The sequence below is a fragment of the Cavia porcellus genome, unplaced genomic scaffold (genome assembly GCF_034190915.1).
Source record: "Cavia porcellus strain 051 isolate PalLab524CR breed Dunkin Hartley unplaced genomic scaffold, mCavPor4.1 scaffold_9, whole genome shotgun sequence".
Lineage (NCBI taxonomy): Eukaryota > Metazoa > Chordata > Mammalia > Rodentia > Caviidae > Cavia > Cavia porcellus.
Window position 1 is genome coordinate 7,688,367 of NW_026947492.1, and position 23,852 is coordinate 7,712,218.

At 39.9% G+C, this 23,852-nt stretch overlaps 1 protein-coding gene and 1 long non-coding RNA gene across 12 annotated transcripts in view; one reads left to right on the plus strand and one right to left on the minus strand.

Moving 5' to 3' along the window:
* Cadm1 (cell adhesion molecule 1) overlaps positions 1-23,852 on the minus strand; it is a 327,909-nt gene that overhangs the window by 117,543 nt on the left and 186,514 nt on the right. The gene's annotated exons all lie outside the window — the stretch shown is intronic.
* LOC134477615 (uncharacterized) lies at positions 16,891-23,240 on the plus strand. Its single transcript, XR_010049650.1, has 2 exons — positions 16,891-17,045; positions 22,546-23,240. It is a non-coding gene; the product is annotated as an uncharacterized LOC134477615 (long non-coding RNA).

A 23,852-nucleotide genomic window follows, 5' to 3' on the forward strand; every position in this document is an offset into this window, starting at 1 on the left:
TTTAAGCACCCAGGCATTTGAATCATGGATTTTGTGTCAGATAATGCAGAGACATCTTGCTGTTTCATGTTACACGTCATAGGAGAAGACTGAGCTCTTTCCAGTTCTTCTAAGGAAAAGATAACAGTTGGCAGAACTGATTTATAAAAATACATGTAATTTTTTTCACATATAGACCAACAGATCAAGCACATATTTTGCCATGGGCACCAAATTCAGTTTAATTAGAGCAACATTCTTCCTACATCTGAAATATTTAGTTTCTACCCAGCTCATCATGCTGCAGTGCTCCCCTGTCCCCAAATGAAATGACTGCAAGCCAGTACCCTAGGACGTGTGCGTGACTGGCATACTGTATGCTGCACAAAGCTAAGCCCCTTCTTGTAACAAGGACAACAGACTTGGCCACACTGCATGCTAACAGCAAGCCACTGGATTAAATCCAGTTAAGTACAAGCCTCAATTAATAAGATATCTACTATCCAGTTAAGGATATGAATTGTCAGTATTTCTGTGTTTTAAGTTACCTAGAACAGAAGCGGTACAGATGGCGCGGTGTGCACAGGGAACACAATGGTAATGAAAATGCCGACGACTAATATGCCACCTTTTCTGGGGTTCCACAAGTGCTTGGTTTGGGTAGACATAAATTGGCTACAAAATGGAAAACCCTCTTCCCACCAGGTTGGAATCTAAGCAGTTTTATTTTTAGGGGGGTCATCAAAGTTAAGTTTTTTCTTTCTTGCGTCTCCCAATTGCTATATCTAGCATAGTGATGAATGATACTGCAATTTGTATATAACGTAGCCACCAGATAAGAAAGCAGGAAAAGACAAGGAACAGGGGATTAATTACCAGTCCTACAGAAGGAACTCTACCTTGGTAAGGTAATGTAGTCCCTGTAGGCATGAAAGACAAGCTTCACGCAGAAGCCAAACCTCGTATCTTCCCAGATTTACCATGCACCACCAACCTCAGAATTAAATAAGGCATCTTTCTCCAAGTAGGCAGCAACACTGCCGACTAGCCTGGCAGGCAAGAGGATGTCTTTTTTGTTTTTATCGGTACCAGGGATCGAACTCACGACTGCCTGCTTGCAAGGCAGGCGCTTATGCCGCTGAGCTAAATCCCCAGTCCTAGGCAAGAGGATGTCAAAAGGCACATTTTCTATCAAGATGGGGCTTTATCAATAAGTTCACTTATTTACTTAGGAATATGGTCTCTCGGTGACTAATGATAAAAAATTCTAACATGACAAGTAATTTATCCTTAATGCGTCCTGCTCAAGAACAGCCAGCAAAGAACTGCACATCTCCCTAGATAGTCAACTGCACCTCCTCAATGAGCAGAAAGAAAGAACTCACCAGTGACAAGTGTGAGGGACATGATCCCTCTGGCCCAGGCCTCATGCTATCTAAAACCGGACTGCACTCCCACTGGAGTGGGAAAACCCACCCAAACACAAGGCAGATCTGTTTGCCTATTTATAGAAAAGGGCTATGGAGAGAACTAGGCTATGTCTTTTTGCCTGAGCCTTCCTAAAGCCATGGGTCATGGAAGACTCTTGACCTCAACAGTGCCACGCTGTACTAAAAAGGCCTAAAAAAATTCTCCAGAGCATAGGAGGCAGGAGCTTTTATAGTAAGGAGAAGGTTCACAGATGCTTAATAACAATAATAAATAATGCGAGCATTAATTCAGTCAACATCAGTAATTTAATTCTAGGGCCTTTGGGGCTGGGGGTTTAGCTCAACAGCATAAGCACCTGCCTTGCAAGCATGCGGTCATGAGTTCGATCCCCGGTACCGATAAAAATGAAAAAGACAAAAAAAAAAAAAAAAATTCTAGGGCCTTTTTACTCTTAAAACTTTATCTTAAAGTGAACACCAAGATAAATGCTACTTTTACATCTTAGAAGGAAATATGAAAAAAAGAGAGCAAACCTAATTTCAAAATAACTCTCAAACATTTTAAGAAATTTCCCATTATAAATTATGTATACATTTATTTCAAAGTTGTTGAGCTTTTGAAAAATCAGTTATCCAGCTCAAGATTCTGAATTGTCACTGCCAGTTTCATCTGCCAAATAATGAAACTTGCTCTTCAAGGTAATCATTTAGTTCTATGAGAATTTAAAATGAGTCTGCTAAAAGAGATGGATCTTCAGATCCAGGGCAAATATGTAGTACAAGTTACACCTAAGTGGAAATACATGAGCTGTCTATGACCACAGCAGTTTTCAGTGAAAAGCAGTTTAGGTTCTAATACAAAAAAGAAATTACTGATGTTCAAAAGCTCAGATGAAAGCCGTAATGTTATATTTAATAGCTAACTGAAGAAAAAAAAAAGACAAAACATCATGTCACAGGTATTTAATCACGGGGTTAAATATCATGCTCATTTTTTGTAGATCTATTTACAGTGCACTGTAAACTAATCTTACAAAGTGAAACGTGTTGAAGACATCCAGGTTCTCCATCTTGTAGTAATACTGAAACTGTTTAGTTTATCTGAATTTAGTAACTTTATTCTAGTTCTTTTCAGCTGCATCAATGTCATTCTTATATAAACTCTTAGACTTTTAAAATAAGTATTCCTGTTTACCAGGAACCAAGTACCATTATTATCATGAAGTTGTGCATAGGTTATTTCATGTTGTCTTCATAGGTTCAATGAGTAACCTGACTTTGCACAAGAGAGAGAGCTGAGAGTTTTATAACCTGCCTAAGGAAGCATAGCCTCAAGCAGGACTCATGCCAGGATTCAAACTCAGCGTCATCCATCCTATGCCTTGATCTTTTAACTTCCAGGATATTATCTCGTATGTACTTTTGTGATGGCCTAGATACATGCACATGAGGAAATGTGAACCGTCAGACCTCACTATTTAAATACAAATTGCAATTTAAGACACCACAGTATCCTGAGTGAACAACTTGCCCTGCATTATTGTAACACTGTAGAAAAACAGCCTAGAGCACCCATGACTTTGTTTCGGTGTTTGTTTTAAGAAAACGTTGGTAAGGAGCTGGGAGGGAAGACGGGCGCTTTTCCCACAGTATTATTATAGGGAAAGATGACCAAGGCAACCTCCAGGGAGGCTGAATTTGAATTTCTAGTCAATGCATTTTCATACAATGGTCTCCTTAAAAGAGAAAGGTAGCCAAGACCAGAAAGGCTGTGGCAAGGTCCTGACAAGTATTTATAGAGGAAAGAAGAGTATATAAATGAAGATATGCTGATATTTATGTAGAAGGAAATTAAGAGGGGTTAAGAAAAACCCAGGGTTTACATTAACATAGGGGCTTCTACAGAGCCTAAGAATTACTGGCCTTTAACATACACGAGGCAAATGGCCTCATGAATCCATGTTTAGCCTCTCTGTGGGCTGAATTATACTCCACACGATATACTAAAGACAGCCATGAGCAGCTTTTATAGCTTTGATGAATGGTTTTTTAGTTTAGGTTGCATTATGAGAACAAAACAAGTGGTCGTGAATCATAACGTTTTATGGGTCTGCTACTTCATATAGTTCTCTAAAATTAAGCCTCTAAATTATACTCTGCCCTCATTAGAAGAACAGTCCCAGAAAGAGGACTTAGAGCCTATGCAAAGAGGTGGTGGTAGATCTGTTCCCAGAGAGCTTGAGTGTAATCACACTGATGGGAGCAGAGCAGGAAAGGCAGGCAGGTGGGCTGCCCAGCACGCACAGGCAAGAGACGCCACCCATCGCTACCCAGAACTGAGGACCCACGGGCTAAGAGGTTCAGAGACCTGCCATGTCCAGTTACTGAAAGCATCCTGGAGGAACGCAAGGAGAGGAAACATGCCCTATCCAGAGCTGGTCCTAAGCAAATCAGTAAGTGTTTATAGAGTATTTACCGTCCAGTGAATGCTTTGTAAGACTCAGGTTTAAAACGGCATTTTAAAAAGGCAGTTATTAAAATAAAGGCTGATATTTCAAGGTGGTTACCATCTAGCCAGGAAAAAGGTAACAGACAAGAAAAGGGAACAAGGGAAGACTAGGAAATTAAATGGCTCTTCCCCTGAAAGCTACATTTAGGGCAAGGTGGGTTAGTGCAGAAGTCTAAGCAGGTGCCCGAGCTGACACAGCACTACCCTCCTCCTGTGGCTCCTTCCTTGTTACAGGAAAGCCTGACCTTGACTACGCCCTCACTGGGCCAAACAGTCTTGGCCAGCAGAGGCTGTGCCGCCTTATTCCTGTGGCATCCCTATGCCTACCACTCAGTAAACATCTCCTGGCTGGACTGAATGCAATGGAGGAGTAAAGACAAGAGTTGAGGGTCTTGGGCCAGATTGTGAGTGATGACCCAATCACGGAGGCTAAAAGCACCGATTGTGTCAGGTCGGAGGAAGAGATGGAAAGAGGACATGGCTGGACAGATAAACACCTGCAGTTCCAAGACTCCATGTCTAAAAGTGGGTCAGTTATTTCATGCCTTACAGATGATTCATTATTGTATCATTACGAACAGAAATAAATGTGGATTATTTTAATGCTACTGTTGACCATGGGGCCAGTTAACTGGCAGAAATAACTCGACACATAGCACAACAAAGGGGGACAATCGGCTGGCCTTCCTTTACTTGAATAAATGCTCCCTGGCACCATTTCTTTCAATAGATTTTAATGTCAGATTCACTGCTCCAGTTTACCAATTATTTAAAGGTTATAGTCAGTCAGACGAAGTTTGTTTAAAAAAAAAAAACAAAGGAAAAACACAGAGGAAGAGTGTCTTCAAAAGAAAAAGTAAATCACACTCACAAACGTTTAGATATTATGATCAAGAACAATCCCAAGTTTAGTTTCTCCTATTATTTCTTCACTATCACTGCTACCTATTAGCATCCAAATACTGTCACTTTGGTAAATTAAAAAAAAAAAAAAAAAAGAATGTGTAGGTTATACATTCAAGTCATTCAAGTTGAAGGTTACGTATTACTCTGTGCTTTAGTATTTTTCTGACATTTTTAAAGGAGTTTAATCAATAACTAATGTTCTCACATTTTCAATATATCTAAATGGTTAACATGCCATTTTTTCTAACAGTTCATTTCTATTAAATGAACTGGCCAAAGGCTTTCCTTCCTAGTTAAATGGACTCTATCCAAGAATGCCATGAAAGACAAAGAATCCAACTGGTTCAGTGGCTTACTCCAACGAAGCATTCAACCTCGGCCCCTGACAGCTCAATCTCAATGCTTCCTGACAGTATGAAGGATTGCTAATTTCTTACACTCGCGCTGGTGGTTCTTAAATGCTCACCAATGAACCAAATGTTGATCAGTCAATGCCAAGGTATCAGAAACCAAATTGCCAGCATCCTGATGTATGCAGTCCGAAGACTGAGGAAAGGATCACCCTACACTTCAGGCTTAAAATCAGATCAAACCCTTCAGAACTTACTACAGTGTCTTAACAGATGATTTTACAGTGAAAACAACTGTGAATGCAATTTATAATTTATAAGGAGACAAGATAATATTGTAGCTCATAGCATCTAACATCAGTTGAGTGCTGATTCTGTTTTAGGAATCTTCTAAGGGCTTGAGATGCATTAGCTTGTGTATCCTCAGTAAGAACCCAATTGAGATGACATTCTTACCCTCATTTTTTAAGTGAAGAAAATACAGCACAGAAGTCACTAATTTATGCAAGGTCATCCGGATAGTGAGGTCTACAGTACAGAACCACTAATAAAAGTCTACAAGTGTGGTTGACGTACAATACAAGGTGGTGTAATATGAAAAAAGAAAAGACTTAGAATGGAAATACGAAAAAACACCCCACTGATTACAATTATGTTTCACATGTCATTTCACTAAGTGAAAAACAATACAAACTGGTGATTAGCTGTCTAACTGTGACATATGCAGAAGCAGAGAAATTAGGTGACCTGCCCAATAATGCATAGGGGTTGCAGTTAAGTTTAGAGCTCCTAAGTTCTTGGGGTAGCCCTCCCTCTGGGCCTTTGCAGCTCTGGGGTCGTTGGCTCCTGTGGAACACAGCTGGGGTTTCACTTGGCATCAATTTCCAGGACCTTGGCAGTCAGTATATGGTAATGTTACTTTAATTTCTCTGGGTATCAATATTTCTCATGTATTAGACCATAATAGATATGGCTGTAGTGATAAGGAAATAATACGTAAGAAGGCATCGTGTGCATTCTAAAGCCAAAGACACACAGCGATTTAAGAGCATCAGTAACAATAAACACCATCATTTCTCAGTTCTTTAGTAGTTTTTCTAAAGGGGCTGGAATTTTAGATGTAACTTTTAAAACAATTTAGTTAACATACTTAAAAGTGTCACTGGTTCTATGCCAGCTGAAGTTTCTTTTGCATTTAGGGCAGATCTACACCTCTCCTTATAATACACATTCAAGGGGTCACACACTATACTACAATCCTTCTTTACCCCAGACCAACTTTTCTACTCCTCTCCCATCACAGCAAACAACCAAGAAACAAACAAAAAGCAATGGAATTTTCTTTTCCTTAGGCCACTAAATACTTATCACCCATTTTGATGAAGCCCAGGACATTCAGCTTACATACAAAATTCACTGCTTTGTGCATTTTAAATGCAGTAACCTGACAAGGGATACAATCACAAAATGCAAATCTCATTAACATGCTCTAAATAATAATATAACAAATTTTACGATAAATGCCCACTTCAAAGCCAGTTTGTGGCTGCTTAAGATTTCTAGTTGAAACAAAACCAAAACAGAGTGTAACATCCATTCTGGTAGTTCAATTTGTTATGTTGTGCATACTGCAAGTCTTCATAGAACTACCTTTCCCCAATTAAGGAACAATTTTGTCAATCAGTTTTCCGGGAGTCTCAGCCTCATAGAAGTGAGGGAGAAGGCGGGAAGCAGGGAGTCAGGAAGGGTGCTGCACCTCCTGTCACATCACCGCTGATTATAGAGACTCTGAAAGAACAGAGGAAAGTGCATTTCAAGAACAACAGAACCTTTCAGCAAAAGTACAGTCACCTAATTGAAAAGTGGCTCGAAGCCGGTATTTTATACCACAAAATGCTGAATCATTCTTCAAACAATTTCACAAAAATCAATAAAAGAGAAGCAGTTCTCTCCCAACCCCTTTTCCTAACCACTGCCTCTCTGAAACACTGCCTTTCCTTTGCTCTCCTGTTTAGATTTAGGGCCAAGAAGCCAAGAAACGCAGCAACACCTGAGCTCTTTCAATTACAAATTATATGCTACACAGGAAAAGGACCCGGTAGCTCCTGCACCACCTAACTTCTGAGATTTATATGTTGCAATCCTACAGCACTGAAAACAAGTGGTTAAGGATGAGGTTCTAACACCTGCCTCCAAAATGATCGTATCATTAGCTGCTGTTATTTTATTGAAGAAAAGAAAGAGAAAGGGAAGAAGGAAGGAAGCAAGCAAGGAAAAAGGGCAAGTCCGGGTGGCACCCGATTTAAAGTGAGTAAAACAATAACAAATAAAAATCAGAAAAACAGGATGATCCTTTGAGATTGCAATGACCCTGGCCCCACTCCTTCTCCAGAGCACTGCAGTCATACTCTAGGGAGAAGCAGTCCAACTGAACACTGCCACACTAAAGGGAACCGGGGGGCACATGGCACGCAGCAGAGCATCAGCCTGGTCAGGCGGTGAACTGGTCCAGAGAACATGAAGGGGCCCTCTAAGGTTAGGCTACTGCGACCGCAATAGCCCAACACACATTGCTACAAAACTAAGTAAAAGGGAAGGATACGCTCGAGACATTTCTAGGAAAATGGATGCACCTTGAGTTCATACTCTTTGGTGAAATACATCGGACACACGTGCAAATACCGCACCATTTCTCTGTGAGAGAAACCGGAAGTGTAAATAAGGGCCAGGATGTGTAATAGGTATTGTGAAGTAGGAGAAAAATGTCCAAAATGGGTAAGAAAATAAAGGAGAGGGGACAGGGAAAGAAAGAAGGGAAACGTTTAAAGAAGAGAGAACAGGAAAACATGGAAAGAAAGCTTTGTAAATGGGAGGGTAGGAGAGGTTGAATGGAGAAAAAAGTTATATCATGTACAAGTACAAATTCTGTACGATGAATGTGATTATGTATATACAAAATGTGCAAATAAAATCTAACTTAAAAGAAAGAAATCAAACAGAAACATCATCAAAACAGCTAATCTCACCGTTTCTCTCAATCAAGACAAATGATTCAGCCAACCATTTATGGAAACCTACTACATGCCAAGTATTCTTCTGGGGTTGGTGACAGGAAGGTGACTGAGTCTAAGTTCCTGTCTTCATGGGGCTTATATTCTAGAGACAGGAGCCAGACCATAATAGATAGTAGCATATTATGTGAGCAGTGATTAGGGCTTTGAAAAATAGGGCAGGTCAAGGCATGGTGGGACTGTGTGTGGGCAGCTTCTATTCCAAACAGGGTGGTTAGCAGGTGTGAAATGACACTGAAAAGCATCTGGAGGATGTGAGCAAGACAGTCCCGTGGATAGAGGGAGAAAGGTGTTTATGTCCAGGCAAATGAACAATAAAACAAGAGTCCTATGGGAGAACGGGATTGGTGCCTTCCAGAAACAGCAAGAAAGCCAGCTCGGCTAGGAGCGACAGAAGATGCCAGAGAGAGAATGTCTTATGTTCCGGGAAGCCAGGCGTACACCACAGTAACAATACCTCTCTTCCAGGAACTGTATTTTATAGCACATGTTTCAAGTAATATGCAGGGGTTTGCCAACTTAAGGGTATGATTACTCACTTTATACAACTGGCAATCGCCGAACCATTTCTATATAGATTTTAAACTAATTGATGCTCAAGAAGGATGCAAGAAATACAAATAAAACTTCCACTTCCAGCCCAGCCTGCGGCCCTTCCTTGCTGTATCTTTTGTTTCACTCCCTTCTCCTCACTTCCCACGCGGTTAGGTGCGCTTGCCACCTTCCTACACGGTCATTCATTCCCACGGCACTCAGGAGGTTGCCCTTCCCATTGACCCTCGCCAGGCAGGTCCCTGCTTTTGCCTCCCTCTCCCTACTTGGCCCTCTTCCACATCAGAGGCAGATGCCTCAGACCGCAGCCCTCCTCCTTCCTGTGCTGGGCCTGGGCACTTTCTACCACTCCCAGGTTAGGGTGACCAGCAGGGCGATTTTGCTTAAAAATGGCTTTACAGGCTGACTGTCCTCAGAAAGAATTGTGAAAGCCAAAGAAGCTTCAGTATTTTTGGAGATGAAAAACAAAAATTGCTTATTTATAGATTTTCCTCTTTAATAATTATTCACCTTTAAGAAGATATTCTGAAGCAGCACTATCTAACAGTGCTGTTTTGGATAAGGGAAAATCTCTGTACTTGTCCAAAATGGTACCCATGAAACATACACGACTATTGAGCAACAGAACAGCAGCCAAAGCGATTAAAGAACTGAACTTCTACTCGTATTGAATTTTGCTTCACTTAAATCCACATGTACCTAAGAGGTTAAGTGGCTTCTGCCATACACAGTAAATAAAGGTCTAGGATCAAGCTCCTTCTGCAGCGGTGTCCTCTCCTGCAGACGTCTAACTCGATAGCAATGTGGGTTCCATGAAGGTTGGGCCTGGTTTGCCATCTCAGAGCCAGGGTTTGTGGAATGACGTTTTCACAGGCGAACAGATGGTAGAGAGAACAGGAAGGGGAGCCCGGGGTTTGCAGAGCCTGGCTGTACTGGCTGGATAAGCTGACACTTCCTCTCCATGGCAGCTCTAAAGCCCTGCGATACTTCTGATGGGAATGCAGTCTGCGCAACCCACTACTGTGGAGTTTTGGTTTATGCCTTTACCACCAAAATCTTTGAAAATTAGAAAACATTTTGTCTTATATATGGCATTGAGTTGTATAGAGCTGAGTGTTCTTACTATGACCACGACAGGATGGAAATCACTCAGCCAATTCTTCTGCTTTCCCAAATATCTCAAGTCAGGCCTACTGTAATGGGAGGAAAGGATTTTTAACCTCATTTGTGAATTGAGTAGGAAATTAAAACCTGTACACAGGAAAAGAATGAAGGCATGATGCATTTGATCAGAATGCTTTATGAAGAATTTATTATCAGGTAGGAATATCAAATGAGAAACAGAAACTGCACAGAAGCCCCAATAAAACACTAGCATTTGACAAAATAAAATGGATGCTGATGGGCTTGAGCTGTTGATGGCTGAAGGATAAGGAGAATAAAAGGAGGAAATTAGAACAAATAAGATGGATGAAGTAATTACAAACTGAAAACGGGGAGAAGAAGGGAAATTTAAGCTTATTGGCCATGGGAAAGCTAAAAAAAAAAGTCAAAAGCGGTTTCAACCTTTTAAAATAAAAGTAAGGCATGTTTAGGGTCTGCATGTCATATGAAATGTGTATTTAAATATCCCACATCAAGTTGGGCCGCAGAGGTCTGAGAGTTCGCATTGATTGGCATCCTGTCGTTAGTATACAAAACATCTCCAAATATAAAGCGCAGATCACCTTCAGCTGCCTGACATTAACTCTGTACTGCTCCCCACTCCCTGTTCTCATCTGATTGCCTTCAAGATAGCCCAGTGGCCAACATAAAAGGATTACTATAGCAACACAGGAAGCTCTTTTATCGGCATGGAGGAGGCTGCGTTGTGGCGTAAGGAATCCAGAAGGGAGAGCACCGGGGAGTGCCCACTGCCAGCCCTTCCTGGAGAGTCTTCGCTGGAGGATGTGTGTTCCAGAAAATGATTAATTCTTTGAGGGGAAAAAAATGTTCTAATTGAACATACAGTAATTCTGAATTTTCTTTTTGTGTGACAGATAAGATATAATCATTGAATTTCTTTCTCCAGAGGCTCTGGAGAAAAAAAACCCTTTGTGGAAGCAATATCTTTGGTGTCTGAAAGATAGTCTTTTTATATGAAACAAATTCTGCATTGGGTTACTAAAAGCATCCACCTGCTTATCAATCTAAAAGCTGCATCTTTAAAGGTCACAAGTGAAGGAAAATCAGATAGACTCATTCTAATTCCTAGCAAACGGGAGCTCATTTCTCACCAATCCACCCTGCAGCGCTCAGTAGCATGACCTTTCACTTACAAAGAGAACAGCAGATTTCTGTCTCTCCTGTGCTAGCTTTCCTTCCTCTTCAGGAATTAAATGCAGTTTTGATATTATCATCATACACTCCCAAAATATTCCCCGAAAGGGGCTATGCATTTCCATTACTTGCCAAAATGTCCAGTCAGATCTACCCCACCGTTCCTTAGACTTGAAAAGTTATTAATTAATAATGCTAAAATATAGTTTGGTACACAGTACCACACAGAGAAAGCTTATAAAACCTGTGACTTGTAGCAGAGAGCAAATAAAAACATTAAAAATGAATATTTAATTGCATGTTGCTCTTTTAAATTTGGCCTGACAAATTCAACTGGGAAAGTGATTCTGAGAGGCTGCAGAGCAGCATTTCTTTGGCATTTCTGAGAATACAGGGGGTCTGAGTGGCATTAGGAAGTAATCAGTATCCTGGGAACCTACGGGAAACACGACCTGGAGGAAAATCTCAGGTCTGAGAGTAATGAAGACGATGGACTGGTCTTGTTTCCTGCCATCCTCTGAAAAACAGCTGGTGGGGTCAGGGACCTGCTGTGATGGCAAAACACTCCCTTCTGAGGGTCACTGATAACCTTTTTCAAGTCTAAAGTCAAAACATTCTAAATACATACATGTACACCAAGATGGCAGTATTATACAGATCAAATCAGAGGCAGTTGTGTTTTCATTAAAATGGGAAATACTTGTGAGACTATCATTTCATTTTCAGCAGAAATTTTTTCCTGTAGCATTATGCAGCAGTTTTAAGCAACTTGAGTTTAATTCATAATGTATATTATGTTTATTAGTAATATGCAAGAGGAAACGATTTAAATGGGGAAAAAAAAAGCATTGAATGTCATTTCTATTTGCCTCAACTTCCCTAACCTGAAAGATGGGAGCTGTATCACATTGTTACTCCAGTTCCATTTAAATTCTATGTGGAAACCAGAACAAATCAGGTGCTTAGTACATGTTAAATTAATAATAATTAATAATTCAGAGATGACAGTTTCTTCTAAAATAATAATCATCCACACTTGTACAGCATGTCATGGTGTACTGAGTCCATTACCACATTCAATACCTCTCCACATCTGCAGGTCAGACACCAGAATGCCCACCTGGCAGTGAGGAAAAAGAGACCAGGAACCACCCGAGGGGGAGCCAGGACCCAAACCTACAAACCTTGATAATCCAGTGTTCTTCCTATTATCTTGAAGCAGGACTAGCATTGTCAGAAATATTGTTTTCTTTTGGCACATGTTAAATCAATATTTATATTCTAATTTAGGAAACAAGGCGGCTCCTTGCTATTTGCATATTGTAATAGCCTTCAGGATGATTATGGGATAGATCTTTTGAAAAAAGGAGCCACATGTTTACACTACTTCACTGCTTTTAGAAAAGTATGATGTATGACATTTACCAAATGCTGCAGCACAATTAGCCATCATTGGGAGTACTGTGAGGAAACTGCAAGAGGGAGATAGGTAGAAAACCCAAATTTTCAATGACTTCTTTACAGCTAAAAGATTAAAGGTAACTATCCTGCCCTATGGAGACCCCACAAAACCTCTTAAGGTCTCAAGGGTTCCCATCTCTATTCTGTACCACATGAACAACCAACTCCAACTTGTACTTAAACTTCTGTACTACAGTCTCATCTAATCCAAAATGATTAATGTGAAGAAAATGTATAAAATATTGTATTATAATGCTCTGGGGCCAATATTACATGATGAGACAATCATAGTAGTTTTTGTCTCACTATTGCTTAATGTTATTATTATTGGCTGTGATTAGTTCTGTTACTATGCTTCCTAAGCTAAGAATCAGTCCAAGATTTTGCTTTGAATTAGTAATCAACATAAAGTACCCAATTTATTAAAGTCCCAATCAAGAATCAGAACAAGAAACCAAAAGTAAACTTTCTTACTTCTAAGTCAATAGGACAATTATTCTTCATAAATAATCTTTGCGTTCAGAATCTAATTTACAGAGCTATGTAAGGAAATGGAAACAAGATGTCTTAAGCTATTTAACAAGTACAACTAAGGGTAACCGTTCTTAGAGCTGGCTATAGCTGCCTGGTATCTGCCCTGGTTCAGTTTAGAGTTTAGACTGTGGTAGTATCTCAGTGCTCTGGGTAATAACCAGAGAGCATTCACATGGCTATTGATGAGGAAATGCAATCAGGGAAACACAGCCTTAAAATCACTACAAAGGCTCGTCACAAGAATCCTAGGCTGCCTGCTCAAGCCACGCGTTTGTGGAAGGCGGCCTCGGCTTACACCATGAGACTTCTGATTCAGACTTCTCCTGATTAGCGCTGTGGGCACTCTGCTCTGCTTACCCACCCAACACTCCTTCCTTCAGCTGTGACAACTTTCTTGCAACCAAACTACTGAAACTACTCTTTCAAAACAACCGCCTCTGAGACACCCCAGTTTTCCTACTGTCTGGCTATTTTAGATTTTGCACCTCATTCCCCCAATTCTTCCTCCTCTTCCTGTCCACCAAACATGGTTATTTTGAGAGTTATAAGGCAACAGAAAAAGGAGTCTCAAGCACTCTACATAGAAATCTTACTTGTGATGAAACTCCTTACTGCTCCATAGAATTATGTCAGCTCAAGATGATCACAATGCTTATTGTTATTTAGTAAGCGTAGCTTGCAAAGGGAGGTTCATCAGATGTTATCAGTTCAACTGTAATTACAGAAACGCTTTGATACATTCCATTCACTCCCACATCCGCGCTGACAACGAACTCCTGGACATTTCCACCTAGATCAATGAGCATTCAGCAAGTCCACAACGAAATCTATCACATCCGTCCATCTACTGCCCCTCCTGCTGGCCCGCTCATCACAGTTAAGGGCGTCCATTCTCATGAGTCCTTTCAACTGCACTCTCTACTCGTGAGCTGCCTTGTGCACTCTACCTCTCTGAGGTCTTCGCCTCTGTCTCCGCTACATCTACCCTGCTTCAAGCTCTGCATGCTCCATGCCATCACCCAGTCTTCAGGCTTTCCCTTTGCAATCTATACCACTTCCTTTCATCAGTATGTTAAGAAACATATAAAGCTGGCCACTTCTTTTCTTAGGTCTTCTTAAGACATTTTCCTAAGACTTCCATGACATCTTGCTTTCTTCTGAAAAAAATCCAAAGTCCCTCACATGACACTTCTGAAAGACCTAATACAGTCTACTTTTCCATCATTATTCTCATTAGTTACTCTTCCCAAGTTTCAGTCAAACTGGCCTATCACATTTTAGTCTGCCAACATGACTTGGAAATTCCTTTTTTTTTATTTGGAGATTTCTATTTCCCTGTTTTATATAGGATAACTTCACTTATTCTATTCTATTCTTACATGCCACAAATCTTCCCCACTTGTCAATGTTCAACTTAAGGGTATTTCTTTTCATAAAGTCATTCTCTCTCTCTCTCTCTCTCTCTCTCTCTCTCTCTCTCTCTCTCTGTCTCTCTCTCTGTCTCTCTCTCTGTCTCTCTCTCTCTCTCATACCGGGGATTGAACTCTCAACCTTGTGCTGGCCAGGCAGGCATTTTGCTGCTAAGCTATATTCCCAGCCCCTAAAGTCATTTGATTGACACAAGCAGAAATGAGTTCTTTCTCCACTGGAGTACTATACTACTTTCTAAGTATTTCCTTACTGAAATCAACATATGTTTTTCTTATAATTAATTTGTATATATTTCATCTCTTTTTGGGTGGAAACTGTATCTCACTTTTAAATCATACATATAGCCTTGCACATAATGGGTTTGTCTTACTGAGTATTTAACAAAAGAATTAATGAACAAATTTGTGAATTCATGATTTCCTACTATCAAAATTTTTATACAGATCAATGTTTAGCAGATTATGGTATTTAGATAGAATAAGTTTCTCTTGTATCCAGTCAATATAATGCTGCAAGTACTCCCAAAGCACAAGATTCTCCTTCTTATATAGAACAGGGAAAATATTTTATATATTTCTTATATAGAACAGGGAAAACATGTCTTTGCTTTGAGAAATAAATTAGAACTAGAGCTTTACTGGATATGCAATAAAAAATTAACTTCTCATAAAATGGTTCAACTGAAGTTTATTAGAAAGCTCTCAGTTTTACTGTTTTGCTTGGCAAAAAAAAAGTGTTAACTATGATAAGAAACTATAGGAAGTAGAGCTACACTGACAGAACTATCTAGGATCAGAGAGACCCAGATGATGCAATTAAAAGGCAGACAGACAGGTAGACAGATGTTCGGCTGCATGATCAGGAACAAGACTATATGAAAAGGCTTCTCTGATCATTAGAGATACTGCTATAATGAAGCCCTGGATACCTATGTGGTGTTTCTGCCGGCTCTCATCTACAGCAGGTGTCTTACACAGAAAATAAGGAAACACAAACAGATCCACTGCCAGCTAGTCAAAGCTGTTCGGCGTTTTTTCCTGTTGATTAAGCCACAAATAAAATCATACATGTTGTGCTTCCAACACGGGGAGAGTACACAGTGTATGAATCGTTACAGAATACTGCTTTCTGAACTATTTCATCAGCCATTACTCTGCTGAGATCAAGAAAATACACGTTCAATAGTGTATTCTATGTGATCCAAAACATCCCCAAGGGCCTAGAACATGACACAAGTGGAAATGCCAATATGGATTTAGAAGTCCTACAAAACACAGGACGTAGAATCATCTGGAAAAAGCAGGTAAATCGTAAACCACTAGGCAGAACACTAGGGCTTGAGAATAGTTAACTCTTGGTTATTTAGGAGACTAGAGAACTAGACTGATGTGGGTCAGTGCAAATGGCAGAGCTAAATGCCATTCATATTTGCCTCTGGAATGCACTACAAGGTTCCTCAGCAAGAATGTTGGCTTTTCATTTCATTCCTACTCTGTTGAAAATGAGAGTGTACTGAGAGTACGTATTTTAAATCACTGCAGACTCATCACCAACTGGCAGGGGTGTAGGTGCAACACATGAACTGTCAGGGACATCAGTGGTAAACAGGGATTCTCTTGGGAACAACAGTTGCTGAAAATAATCCACTAAGTAGAGACTTGAGCAACAGTCTGAGCACTGTTACTGACACCCTTCTGTATCAGCATCTCTTCATCCTGTGTTACTCAACTGAAGTTCAGAAACAACCGTAACACTGTTATCTGATGTGGTTGGTGAGCTATAAGGAGCTATGTGACTCACAGTAGCATCATTTCCTATAGAATCTGTTCACTGCTTCTGGTTCTAGGGTTGTGGAAGGGGAAGGAGAGAAAGAAGACAGGAAGAGAAAGGAAAGATCTAGTCACTAAACTCTTAGGCTTAGGGCGTAACTGAGGTGAATGCTTCCGCAAGTCATGCTTTCAAGGACAGATGGTCTTCTTTAACCATAGTTTCTCCTTCTAGGGTTATGACTTCATCTCACACAAGCCTCTGGCTGTATGTATTTATGCACCACTGATCCTGTTACAATGGTCACTGCCCTGCTCTGAAAGATCTAATTGCATGCAACATGGTGGGTCTTTGATGAAGACATGGAAAGATACAACATTTTAAGTTACAGGTCAGAAAAATCAACGAAGACACTGTTGTCCTATATCCTCTACATTTATGGTTACAAAGCTCTTCTCAACACACTTTAATTAGTCATCAGTATCATGTGGCTTTTGCTAAATATAGAAAAACATCACATTGAGCAAGAACCACATGCAAATATAGCTGTCTGCTTCTCAGTTACCGTGGCTCCCTCTCAACTAGATTTTCATGAGCACCACAACCTGAATCTCAATATGATAGCCCAATCTGTGGTGTTACTGATCACGGTCAGGCCAGACTCTCTTTGAATACTAATATCAAGAGGATCACCATGACATCTGCCTACTGTAGGCAACGATGATCAACCATAAAGGTAATCTTAAATTGGGTTCTCTTGCAAGACATTACTAACTCAAATTGCTTTTGTCATAGTTCTTTTCAAAATATATTTTCAATTTAGAACTGGAAGGAAACACAAAGGAGTGGGGCTGCCTGCCTGTGAAGTTCATTGCTATTGCAGTGCTAAATGGGCACAGACTGGGAAGACAAATGAAATAAGACAAATGCACTCTCCCTTATGCTCAAGTATGATATTTAATACAGCTGAACACTGTATTTATTTTTATCTTTGACAGGGCCAGAAATGGTCCCTGACTTTATCTGCAGATGGGATATTCTCAATAATATTTTCCCCTGTCCCAAAGGAGAACAAATGTTTTTCAGAGCTCATCAGCAGCACAAAATTGATGAATACTGTGTATGTACATTCCCTCTTCAACATCATTAAAGATTAAACATCAGGGACTCTTAATAAATGCTAGAAATAACAGCTAAAAATGCATGAGAATGGCAAGACTGGACACCAATATGCATCACGATGGAAAGCATTTAAAAGGTATTTCCTCTAAGTTAGGAGCTATTTATACAGTATATAGAATCTCAAAGTTAGGCTGCTTTATTATTTGAAATTCGTTCTTATATTCCTGCAGAGTTTTGCAGTTTGACCTATTTGTCTTAAGGTTGGACTGCATTATACATTCTTAAGAAGCAGAGGCAAGACAGAGATGGCCCTGAAAATCACCATCAACATTGTAATCAGTCTCTTTGATAGAGGTGATTCAGAGCACTGACATCTTAGGCGCCATTTTCCCTTAAAACGGTATTCTCATTCATCTGAAGACAGAAGCAGAGGCCCTTGCCTTAAATTTGCAATGTTTAAAAATGGAAGAAACACCCTATTGGACTCAACGACCAGACATTAACAAAGTGAAATTAAGGAATCTAAATGAGGGGTGAGGAGAGATAAAGAACACTTAGGTTTGTCCTGATCTTTCCATTAAGATATCCAATATTCTTTTCTGATTGAAAACTGTGATTTCAGATTAGTCACTCTAACTATATTATAAAAAGCAAATGCAAGAGATTTTTCAAAAAGTTGATCCAGCTTAAATTTGGCAACAAACAGGGTAGAAAAAGTTTTTTTTTTTTTTTTAAAGAAAGAAAATGCAACCTAAATGGATAGCATCAAATTCTCAAAATTACTCGTTTACTCAGTGATGATCATGAAAAACATTTTTAGAGATCTACTCCAAGGTAAGATTTTTCAGGAGGCTCCCTGATCTAAGTTATGGCAATACATCTTCCCTTCTCACCATGAATAATGCTACAAACAGAAACTCATTTCCTGGGTTCCAGGCTTCTAACACTCATATCTCCACTTTAAAGATGGGACCAGCTGGGGATTTACTCAGTGGCATAAGTGCCTGCCTTGCAAGCAGGCAGTCCTGAGTTCGATCCCTGGTACCGATAAAAAGGAAAAAGACAAAAAAAAAAAAAAAAAAAAAAAAAGATGGGACCTATCATCTGTCTTTGGAGAACAATGTCTTTTCTAAAGGGAAGGAAGTTCTAATATGCTGCCTTGAGAAGCACCACACTAAGCAATCAAGGGCTGGGGATTTCGCTCAGTGATATAAGCATCTGCCTGGCAAGTGTGAGGTCGTGAGTTTGATCCCCAGTACCCTCCCCCCCCCAAAAAAAAACCACACTCAAACTAAGCAATCAAAGAATCCAAAATATAGTCTCACATAGATATTTGATTCCCTCCCTTTTTTCAAACTAACAGAAGATTGATCTTACATTTTAGGCACATGAAGTAAAATGGGTATCACACAAAACAAGTGCTATCCAAATTTTGTCCTGAAGTGCTCTTGAAACAAAATTTTCAGGACTAATATTCCTTAACGTATACAATGGGAACGTTCGTGCCTCCTATCCCTGATTTATCTTAACAGCTGAGATCTGCTAGTACTGAAACAAAGCAGCCCAACTACAGGGAGGAAAGATGGTAAGAAAGTGTGAACGTGTGGGGCTGCTTCCTCACGGTCCTCGCTGTTGACGGCCTCCTGAGGAGGTGGATGCATCATTTAAAACTCTAGGCTGTGGCTACAAAGTCACATTTCTTCTGGTCATACCCATTTTAAGGTGGGGTTCCAGACTGCGAAAGTTTGGAGAAAGGAGCGTTTCAAAGCATCTGTGAACCACTAGCCTTTCCCTGAACACAGCTCCCTCAACCCCGAATAGTTTTAGCACTTTTACTGTCCATAGCTTCTTTCACACTTTAGGGGATTTACTCTGAGTGAAGGCAGAAGAATCTCTAGTCTAAAGCAAAATTCCGTATTGATGTTTAGGATGATTTCAGCATCAGCACACTAAAGGGAAAGTGTGGATGAAAGATTCTGGTTATTATTTCTAAGGCTGATTCACCTTCACTGAAGAGCCCACAGCTACTAGAAAAGATTTTATTTTTCAAAAGAGAGATAGGATACCACTAGGTGACCGTGGCAAACAGAAAAGCTAAGCTTCACTTTCGGTGGCTATGACACAGCCTGGGGGAAAATACGCATGGCAGCAGTGAGTCTTGGGCTTTGGGAAGTTTAGTCCCTGGAGCACTCACGGTTTAAAGCTGACCCTAGGAGGTATTCAAATCAGTCCCCTTACCACACTTACCTGACTCAAAAACAACAGAAAAACTGAAAAGAAAAAAACAGGTTTAGTCTTCTAAAATCTTCTGAGAGTGCAGCACATAAAATATCTTGTGATCTTCTACAAGATGCAACATCATGTTTACAGCATCTAAAACTAACAGGAGCACCTTTGTATGAAACTGGAAATACAGCCCCAAGCTATTTTCTGTGAGCAGTAGAATGGAAGAGTGTGCAACAGTTGGGGTTCTGGGTTTAAAACTGGGTTCCAATCCAGGTTCCCTATTTGCTACGCATGTGACCTCGACTAAGCATTCAGGGTTCTCTAAGTCTCCCTCTCCCTGGCAAAATAAAATGAAATAATGAAACAGAGAGACAGAGAGAAAAGTTGTTATCCCATGTCACTATGATGGTGCATTTTGCAGTCACTGAGCTGTTCTGTATCTTGATTGCATATATACATTTGTCAAAACTTATAGAACTGTGCATAAAAAGAAAAAAAGGCAACATTTTACTATTTGCTGATTTAAAATGAAATAAAAATGTGTATGTGCCTATAAATAATACTGCGTAAAGCATTCAGTACACACACATACACAGACACACACAGAGTTTACTACAATGTTTAGTACATAATAAGCATTTGAAAATGCTCATTATTCATACAGTATTTGCTGCTGTTGTTGTCAGTGAGCCTCACAGAACATATGCATCCAGGGTAACAGAAACAAAGGGGCACCTGGTTGGCCTCGATAAGGTTGTCAGTGAGTGAGACAGAGTGATGGGAAGGAAAATGGTGCGCGCCATGCAAAGCCCAACACTGGGCTCCAGCCGGAGCCGAGCTGTGTGTCAGTGGGAAAACACTGCCATCTCTGTGCCACTCCCAGGTTAGGAAAAAGACACATTACCAGCTGCAATTACAAGATGCCAGAAGAAAAAAAGGAAAGAAAAAGAGCAGCTATTTCTGCTGCTAGACGTGCAAACAAACCAACTGAGAAAAGTGCTTTGATGAGCACAGTGTATGCTGCTGGGTGTGTGGGCTGGATTCCACCTCATCCTCCGAGAGGGAGGGATGAATAATCCTCCGGGTTCCGACTCTAATGGGTGCGGTGTATAAAAGCCAGCCAAGTATACATTCTATTCTTAATAACATCGAATTCTGCTCTTTTTTCATGTAAAGATTTCAGCATAAGAAGTTGGAAAGGGAAATTTTTTAAGGAAGCGAAGGATAGGGAAACCAGTTCAACACTAGGTTCTGGTATGCATGTAATCACAGAGATTTTCTATGCCTGCATTTTAAAAAATGATGTTTTTGCTCAAGAACCAATAAGCCACTGGCTGCTACAGCCCATCTAACGTGTCGACGATCCCTGATGGGCAAGCAGAGGACAGGAAAGCTCTTATCTGGTTGTGAAAATGCATTCCCTCTCAATATGCAAGTCTATTTTTCTTCCTGCAATAAACTACATTTGCTTGATGTGGTATCTGATAGTTTTATAGTGTTTGTTCACATACTTACTAATTTGCAAGATTGGGTAATTTGCAATGGGTCTCATAGGTCATTAGTGCAAACTAACAGCATTCTGTATGAGATAAAGCAAGAAAAACTGGTGCTCTGACACAGTGTGCAGCAAAGCACTGTATTTCAATTTAGGAATGTGACACCTTTGAATTCACTCTTTCATAGCAGGACACTAGATCTTACCACCCATGCCCTTACCCCTGTGCCCTATGGGAGGTGGGAAACATTAGTGGAAGAGATTTTAATCCGCCTCTTTAATCTCTGGGCTGTGATACACTTTGAAAATATACAACTGTATTAACATCCTGGCACTAGTCCACCCTAAACAGTTTACTGTTTATGTTTGAACCTGAAAAGAAGGCACAAAGGCATCCTTCCTACACAATCCCCTAGGCCTTCTTTTTGGCATGGAAAGCACACACATTTTTGTAAAATTACTCAATGTATACAGCTGCATTCTACAGTTTTCATTAAGAATTCAAGAGATGAAAACTCCTGGCTTCCATAGGAAGGTGACTAAATCTACAGGGATATTATGTACAAATAGTCTGGTTAGAATAATAAATGCCGCATGTGCTTTATAATGTTAGACATGTGCAACATGGATTCATTTGTGATCTGAGTCTCAGATTTTAAAAAATGGATCCTTGCCTGCCTTGAGATAAACTTAAGTAAATAATGTTTGCCATCAACTCTAAATGAAGAATGACAGTTAAATTTTATAATCATCTTCACAGCTTCAGGACTTACTTTATATTTTCTCAGGCTCATGACCCAAAGGTTGCCATAGCAACTAGGAAATCCTACCTTATCAAGCGCTTACATTTACATTCCTTGCAGCAGCTTCCCTTTATGAATTAAATCCATCATGGCCTTCTATTCTCAAAATAAAAAGTTCTTAGGATTATCTTGCAGAAACAAGGATCAAATGCTTTGATAGAAATACACTATGTAGAAGTTAATTCAATGGCAGTTTTTCTTTAGGAAGAGATATAACTATGGCATTATAAACAGTTTATGTCCAAACTTCCTGGCTTCAAAGAAAACCTAAATAGAGACATTGTGGTAACAATGACACATCTACTAGCTATGTACTTTATCCTAGAATTATCAGAGAAAATCATCTGATTGGATATCACACTTCAGACAGGTATGCAAACAAAGAATTAAAACTGCTTAAGATAGAGCCCTGTTGCACACACAGAAATGTTAATAAAATGGGTAACAAATGAATGTGCTCACAATTCACAAAGTGAAAGAAACCAAATGACGAGCTTTGCTTAGTTAAGTGCTTATTTGGTACAATTTTTGTCTGCTTTTGGAGTAGTCACAGTACACAAAATATGATATGATTGCCTTTGTGTTTCCAGTTGCACGCAATAATTACATAAGCATCGAAAAGCCTGTCTCTGACAGACTCTGAGAGGAAAGGGATGACTACATTTAGAACTGTAATCTCAGATGCCTGGACTGTCCCATCCAGGCAAGAAATAGAAACTTGGAGAGGAGGCACAGAAGCTCAGACGGTGAAACGAGAACTCATTCAACTAAGTGAGCAAACCAACCTCTGAGCAACACACTAGAATCCGAATCAACTGGAGCCCTCAAGTCACTGCCTGACAAGAGCTTAATGGAGATGATGTCAAGATAGAAAAAAATTGGATTTTAGCCTCACCTGCCATGCAACCCCAGAAGGCCAGAAGATTATCTAGACTCTCTTATGGGCGCCTCACAGCCCAGACAAGTCTCTGATGATGTACACAGACCTCAACCCAGTTTGCATTGTCAGAAAGAACGTTCCTCTCTTCTCGTTCTGTCCAATGCTGTCTTTGAAATTCTTCTCATTTGCTGTGTTTCCAGCCCTCTGCTTCCTGTCGGCAGTTTTTTGCTTTTTGTCCTTTCGGGCTCTGCTGCTTATATGCACCTTTGATTCTCAATCTTTTCGCTCCTGTGTAGCTTGAAGAGTCACAGCACAATGCGATAAAGGATAAACAGAGTATATTGGCTGGCTACAATGGAAGAGGGATTCTTTAAAGTTCTATTAAAACCTAGTTCCTTCTACCACCACTGGCTCCTTCCCTTTTGTGTTTTCTACAGATAACAAGGAACCGGCATCTTGACTTCAGATTTTTTGGATGGGCAATAGCCCAGTTCTAACGTGTTCAAAGATGTGAAGGACAGGGATGCTTTCAATGCTTTATTAATGACACAAGGTGGATTTCAACATATTTAATTCTGATCAAATTCTAATAAAAGAATATGCAATGTAGACTTTCAGGCAGTATAAAACCTAGTTCTGATTGTATGAAATTCCTGCATATTTTTCTACATATCAAATTTTCATCAATAAAAGTACTAACATCAAAACATTAGTTCAAGTCCATTTGTGGGGGAAATACATACATACACACACACCCTAAGATTAATGATCACATGTACAATAGTGTCACTGTTATTAAGGATCCCCATAGTTGTTGATATAAAACAGCATCTGAGAAAAAAATTATGCATGTTCCGAAAACAGTACAAAAGATGTTATATATGTTGAAGGTTTCTGAGTTACGGAGTATTATTATTATTAAATTAGTGAGCAAGATGAACTCTTACAAGGCATCTTCCCTAACAAATTTGTTAACCAAAGATTTAATTCGGATGTGTCCAACTGCTAAGTCACAAG